At 40.0% G+C, this 7,503-nt stretch overlaps 1 non-coding gene across 1 annotated transcript; it reads right to left on the reverse strand.

Annotated features, from left to right (window-relative positions):
- Window positions 1–6,998: 6,998 nt before the first annotated feature.
- LOC147911998 (U4 spliceosomal RNA) lies at window positions 6,999–7,139 on the reverse strand. Its single transcript, XR_015550794.1, has one exon. It is a non-coding gene; the product is annotated as a U4 spliceosomal RNA (small nuclear RNA).
- Window positions 7,140–7,503: the final 364 nt, after the last annotated feature.

Raw genomic sequence — 7,503 nt, forward strand, 5'->3', positions numbered from 1 at the left:
GCAGATTCCAACCCACCCCCAGGGAATCTGATTCACTAGGTCTGGGGCGGAGCCCAAAATGCCGCAGGTTTAACAAGCCCCCAGTTAATGCTGATGCTGCCCGACTGGGAAACACTTTTGAACAGCACTGGTCTACACCAGGAGCCTATTCATCGAAGGCTGAAATTCCACCTTTGGAGATTCCTTTCCTGGGGTAAAGAAATGTGCAAATAAAATATACTAACCCATGTTATCAGCTAAAGCTATATTATGAATTTGAGTTTCAGTTCAATTCAGCACTTACTCTGCTGCCTTGCACTGTGCCAGCTAAAGACATCAGTTTTAAGAAGATTCCAGTCTATACATGTACATAAAAAACAAGGCGAATGATAATGAGACTGCGATATGACAAATACCAAAAATGAAGTACAAAGTCCTCTGAGATTATAGTATTCAGGGAGCATCAAATTGGAGATGCATAGCCAGGGAATGTCAAAGAAAGCTTATAGAGAAGGTTTGCAAGATACTTTATACTTTGCCATAGAGCTTTCATATAATCTCATTTATCCTGAAGAACGAGTTTGTGAAGTATAGATGACTTTCTCCATTTTGTAGATGAAGAAATGAAGGCTAAGAGAGCTAAAACAATTTGCTAAAGTTACATTAAAAACAAATAAGTAGGCGGGGCCGGCCCGGAGGGATAGTGGTTAAGTTCGTGTGCTCTGCTTCGGCAGCCTGGGGTTCGCAGGTTTGGATCTCGGGCTCGGACCTATGCACCACTTGTCAAGCCATGCTGTGGCAGGCATCCCACATATAAAGTAGAGGAAGATGGGCACAGATGTTAGCCCAGGGCCAATCTTCCTCACCAAAAAAAATAAATAAATAAGTAGCATTTTAAATGGTGGAGCTAAGATGAAGGGCATCCCCAGATGAAGAAACAGCAGAAGAAGAGAAAAAAAATTATAAGGTTCTAATAGTAACAAAAATATTAATAGTAAATAGTTAACATTTATTGACCACTTAATAATGCCAGGCACTATACTAAGAACTTAATATACGGTACCTAATGTAATCCTAAAAAGCAATCCCATAAAACAAGTATTAATTATTATTATCCCCTTTTATAGAGGAGAAAAACTGAGGCACAGAGAAGTTAAATAACATGTCCAAGGTCACAAAGCTAATAAGTGGCCCTGTGAGAATTGAAACCCAGGTCTCTTAGAGTTTTAGTAGAGAGCAAGGGATGGACTGTCTGACTAGAAATTTGGTGCTGGAGGTGAGGGGCAGATGAGGTTAGAAAAGGGTCTTGACTGTCTACCTAAGAACAGTTGGATTTGATGTGGTAAGCAAAGGGAAGTGAACGAAAGTTTTATTTTAAGTATGGGAATGAGAAGATCAGAGCTCAGTTTTAGAATGATGTCTGTAGCGACAGTGTCTAGGAGGTTTGGAATGGAACAGAGAAGAGGGGCAGAAACATCAGGTATGGCTGTCAGGATTCACCTGAGAGCCGAAGCCGGAAGAGTTTGATAAGCCCTAGGTAAGTGTTGAACCACAGGAAGGTGAAGAAAGGGCTCCAGAATTGAGACTCCGCCAAGGAGGGCCTGCTGCAGAGAGGCATCATGAACAACCTTCAGAGTTGGGGACCTCAAATAGACCTTAGAGAAGCCTGGAATCCTTACAGTTGTGTGGTGCTTTACACTTAGCCATAGAGTTTTCCTATAATCTCATTTGGTCTGTAGAACATGCCTGTGAAGTAGATATTACTTGCCCCGTTTTGTAGATGAAGATATGAAGGCTCAGAGGGTGAAAAACAGTTTGCCAAAGTTACAAAGCAAGGAAAGCTGGAGCCAAGAAATACAGTTCAGAGCTAACATTATGCTTCCCTGAAGGAAAATTTGGACACATTTCACAGTTTGGCCGAGACGGCCCGGATGGTGAGTCCCCAAGGCAGCAGGTCATAGGGCCCTGCCAGCTGTTCATGAAAAGAGGCTTCCAGGATCAAATAAGATTAAGCTAAACTGGGTTGTCTCCTGCAGAACTTCGCAAAGCCTCTGATGTATGTGTGCATTGCAAAGCTATAAAAAGGGGGCTGTACAGCTTGGTGACTACAGTTAACAATACTGGATTGTATACTTGAAAGTTGCTAAGAGAGTAAATCTTAAATGTTCTCACCACGCAAAAACAATGGTAACTATGTGAGTAGATGGATGTGTTAACTAGCCTTATTGTGGTAATCATTTTGCAATATATATGTATCAAAGCATCACATTATACACCTTATACTTACACAATATTATATGTCAATTAGATCTCAATAAAGCCGAGAAAAAAAGGAATCGACACAAATGCAAAAAAAGGTGGGATGTCCTATACATCATTTACAAAAGAGAAAATATTGGCCCGTGGAAACTTTGCTTTTTGCAGAATACATATTAACTGTAGGGTACAGTGTGTGAAACCCTTACCGAAGGAAATTATTCTCAACAGGGTCATCATCTGATGGCTTGCTGGACCTAGAAGTGAATCCATTGGATGTCTTCGGCATTTCCATGATTCTATGTGTGAAGCTGGACACTGGAGCATTTAATAACGGCTGGTCACTAAAAAAAAAAAAATAGGTATCCTTCACTATCTGAACCTGTTATCTGAATTGTCACAATCTGAACTCAGAAAGCAAATAGATTTAGGAAAGCGAAGTATACTTGTATTTACTTCTCTCAAGTGAGATACATATTCCTTAACTTCCTTGGGGAAGAAATATGAGGAAAACCTTCATGGATGTACATTTTATTAATAATAACATAATAGGCCATGGCTGCTCAATTGCCCAACTGCACCATTCCCGCCCTTCTTTACTCATCTCTTTATTGGAGGGGACTGGAAACCTGCAAACCATATTTCCCAGACTCCCTTGCCTGTTGGCTTCTGGTTGAGTTCTGCCAATGGGGGAGAAGGGCACGAGATTGGAAGATGGAAGAAAGGGAGAAGACATTTTTCTCCTGCTTCTGGTGGTATCTGTGGCACGGCAGATGGCCTTCTATCTTTCCAGCAGCTATGGTGATGGACAATTGCTGGTGATGTCCAGCAACTGAGGGCTACAGTGAGAGTAGCAGATCTGACACTGTGGGCAGCTACAGGTCCAGTGGACTTTGGTGTTTTCAGGAATGACAGAATTCCAAAAGCATTGGCAGTGTTTGAACCATTTCAGTGAAGAGTATGCTCCTGGGCTCTGGTAACAACACCTCTTCCCTTTTGCTCCTCCAGTCCTAGCAATGGTTCCTCCAGTCTCTAGGGTAGCATCCTTCAGTTAGTACTCTTGGGGTTTCCTCACCTTCCCCTCGTGCTCCTTGTGCCTTACCAACACTTTTATAACCATTTCCTGTATTAAATTCTCACTGAAAGACCTAGAGTGGATTCTGTCTTCCTGACTGATTGCACCCACACAACTAAGTTTTCCCATACCATTGTAATATTGCTCAAACTGCCCTGTCAAAGCCCTTCTCTTCTAAATAGAAGGATGAATGTGGTTTCTTTTTTCCCCATACCTGGCATCTGATGGTTTAGCCCAAAGCAGTTTCCAAAAGCAGGAAGTATATTTTCAACCTCTCGTTTTATGTTAAAATTTTTATTTTTATAAAAATATGCATCATGAATGACTTGACATTAAAGATGCATCAAGTTTATGTGGTTCTGCTTACCCTGGTGTGTCACCACATACACCTTGTGGTGCAGATTTCTCAGTTTGAAAAGCAAGAAATCCAAGTTCTATCTGGGGCTATCTTAGCAATAAGTCACCAAAAGGCTAGTGCTTGTCCTTAGAGAGCAAACTCTGGGAGGCAGCTTGGCAACATGGAAAACGTGTGGCTTTGGAGGCAGACAGGCCTCCAGTCATAAGAAGCATTTACTAGTTGTGTGACTTAGAGCCAGTTTCTTAACCCCTCTGGGCCTTGGTTTCCCTGTTTATAAATTGAGCCTAGGAATCTCTACCATACAGTCTTTCCTGGTTGGTTTCCAAGCTCCTCCTCTCTCTAGCTCTTGGGAATGAAAATGAAGCTAACAATCCACTCTTATATCCGTCAGCCAAAAGAAGACTTCATAGAAATTGATAGTTGCTTCTATCAGGAAGAGGATAGGACTCCTTGATCTAGTGACTGACTTTTAGTCAGCCTTAACCTCACCTGACAGAGACCTGCTTTCTGAAGGGGGTCAATAATGACACCTCTGCTGTTTGTTCTGCCTCTCTTATTGTTTTCTTAAATTTCAGAGTGGCAAGTAATGTCTGGAAATCTAGGCACAGCTTCTGCCCAGTAGCTTATAGTATAAATATACTTTTCTATAATTGTAGGATGTATAAATTCAATGCTGAAACCACCCTGGCTGTACCACATTTAACTCAAGGCAAAAACTTTAATAAAATGGGCACCCTGAGCTTCAAACTTTTGGGAGGGGTGTGTACTTTGGAGTTGTTCCGGGTTTTTTCCCTTCGTCCTTAAGTGAAATTTCCATTTATTAAGAAGCTCTAATGGTCATAATGAGCAACAACCGCTGTCAAGAAAGGTATAACTAAGATACCATATTTAAAGGACATTTGCTTTGGGGTATTTACATTTGTGAGACAGAGAGTGTGGTTCCTAGCTGTCAGCATTGCCTCCTGTCATTACTTTTCACCTATTATCTCCATAATTATCTCTTCATCACAAAATGCTAACTGGGCTAGTGTAAATAGACCCTGTTTTAAATTTTAAATGAATGATAATAAACCAGAAGGAAGTAGATCTTAGATCTTAAAGCTTTATTTTAAAGGATTGTGAAATAGGTGGTCAATTGATTTGAAAAGAGGGCTTGTTACATTTACAAACTAGCAGGTAATTACTTTGCAAAGCAATAGAATTTTTTATAGATATGAATGAATTCTATTTAAAATGTGATCAGCATATCTACATCAGTGTTTCAGTAGTCCACCACTTCTGTTTAACTGATTAATCATTTTAATCAGTTTAGAGACTACACAAGAAGATCCTTCATTCAAAGAACAAATATCTGTTGAGCACCCACTATGTGTCAGACATTGCAATAGGCAAAGACTGAAATAATTTTGGCCATTGTGAAACTTGGAGCCTGGTGGGGTAGGCAGATCTAGTGAGTTGAACAGTGGCCCCCAAAAGACATCTATGTGGAACTTGTGAAGATGATCTCATTTGGAAAAAAGGTCTCTGCAGATATAATTAAGGTAAGATTCTTGAGATGAGATCATGCCGGATTAGGATAAGCCCTAAATCCAATATGTCCTTATAAGAGGCAGAAGAGGAAGACTCTGAGACACAAAGAAGAAGGTCATGTGAAGACAGAGGCAGAGATTGGAGTGATGCAGCCACAAACCAAGGAATGCCAGGAGCCACCAGAAGCTGGAAGAAGCAAGGAAGGATTCTCCCCTAGAGCCTCCCGAGGGAACATGGCCCTGCCAATACCTTGCTTTGAGACTCCTGGTCTCCAGAACTGTGAGAGAATAAATTTCTGTTGTTTTAAGCCATCAAGATTGTGGTAATTTGTTCTGGCAGCCCTAGGAAACTAATACAGCAGACAGTAGTCAAGTAACCACAAAATAAGTGTAAAATTGCAACTGTGCTAAAAACTACGTTGGAGAGTTAAGTGATGCAACAAAAGCAAACACCATAGGGATTTGACCCGCTCAGGAAGATGAGGGAATGATCTGAGGGGTGAAGAGGGAAGGGGTGAAGGCTCTGGGCAGAGGGAACAGCACATGGAAAGTCTCTGTGAAAGAAGAAGGCACTAGGTAGTGCCAGGATGGGGAGAGGGAAGGGACTTTCAAGATGACCTTGAGGTTTCAAGATGAGGTGGGATCAATTCACCTAGACCAGATCTTATCAGCCAGTTTAAGGATTTTGGTGTATAATCTAAGATAGAGAAGAATTCAAATATATTAAGTTCAAGGTATGATATGTAATTAATGCATACAAAAAATTAAGCAGTTAGTTTAAAAAGCTCCATAAAATAAGAATCATTAAAAATGGCATGTATACCTATAACATTTTATTTGAAACGTGTGTTCATTCACTGACCTCTCCATGAAGATCTAAGACTTTGTCTTTCAGTATAGTTTAGATGAATGGCTTTCCTTGGTCTCTCTCTTATCCACAAGATATTGTCTACAATTTTCCATTTCAGTTCCTTTAAGGAAACTAAAATGAACTTGCAAAGCTTTCTGAGTGCAGAATCCTTCTAGAGTTTTATTTTATGAGATCTTTTGCATATTTCTCACTCATACTTAATTGAACAATTTTTATAGCAATCTGCCTTTACTGAGTCTTCCCAAAGCATTCAACCTAGTTTTCAGAGAAAAGAACTCTCTGAAATATGAATGTGTTCACGTTTCATCAACTTACATAATACTTCATTAAATTAGGTAATTATTTCAAAAACAGGTTAGAGACTCTTAGACTCTTAGTAAACATAAGCTCAACTGGTAAGAGCAGAAATATGTGAGCATCCTGGAGAGTAGTCTACTAGCAATGAGCAATCAGTATGCCACAGGCATGGATTATGTATTTTACAGAAGGAATAAATGGAGAGCACTGGTAAATCCAGAAGGTTGATTAAATGGATGTCAGTTACAAGAATAAAACTGAACCTGGGTTTTAAGATGAATGGATTTAATGGGGAAAAGAATGGATGGTCATAGGCCAATGAGGAGGCTAACAGAGTAGTCCACGTGAGATATTCGCAGCTTGGATTACAACAGTTCTCTATAATGGTACTGGAAAGATATATCCACGTTTGAGAGATATTTAGGAGATAAAATTGACAAGATGGTGGGTTGGATCCAGAGAGAGATAGGGAAGTGTCATAGATGACTCCAAGTTTCTGGGTTGCAAAACTAGATAGGTAATGATGCATTTGCTGAGTTAGGTTATGCTGGAATTGGACCAAGTTTGAGGTGAGTTTGGGATATGTTGAGTTTGAGGTACCTTTAATATCCAAAGGGATCTAAAGCTCAAAGGAGATATCTGAGCTAAAGGTTAACACTTAAATACAATCAATCTCACCCACCGATACATTAAGGGTCGTGGCAACTTTCAATCAGCAATAATTGTGCTTTGATTAGAACCTCATTAGCTGCAATACCACCTCTGCACAAAAATCGTCATGGCAATTTTGCATTACATGTATACAGTATAAAGCTATACACTGCCAATATTTAACAGCCTGGTTGAAAAAAAGAAAACCATATATACCATTCCATTGGTGACAAACTTTCAAAAGAAAATCTGATTCATGACTTTTTTTTCTATCCCTCATTAATAGTAATAATAACATATATTGAGTGCTTTCTGTAGGCATTCTCCTAAGTGCTCACATGTATTTTAATTCATTCAATCCTTGAAAAGATTCTTTAAGGTAGATACTGATATTATCACGTCCATTTTACAGATGAAAAGGGTGAGCCACAGACTAACTGTTCTAACATCGCCCCCCCCACCCCAGTAAGTGGCAGAGCTGTGAGTC

Source organism: Ceratotherium simum, chromosome X (assembly GCF_057802395.1).
Source record: "Ceratotherium simum simum isolate JZ-2026a chromosome X, ASM5780239v1, whole genome shotgun sequence".
In the NCBI taxonomy this organism is placed as follows: Eukaryota; Metazoa; Chordata; class Mammalia; order Perissodactyla; family Rhinocerotidae; genus Ceratotherium; species Ceratotherium simum.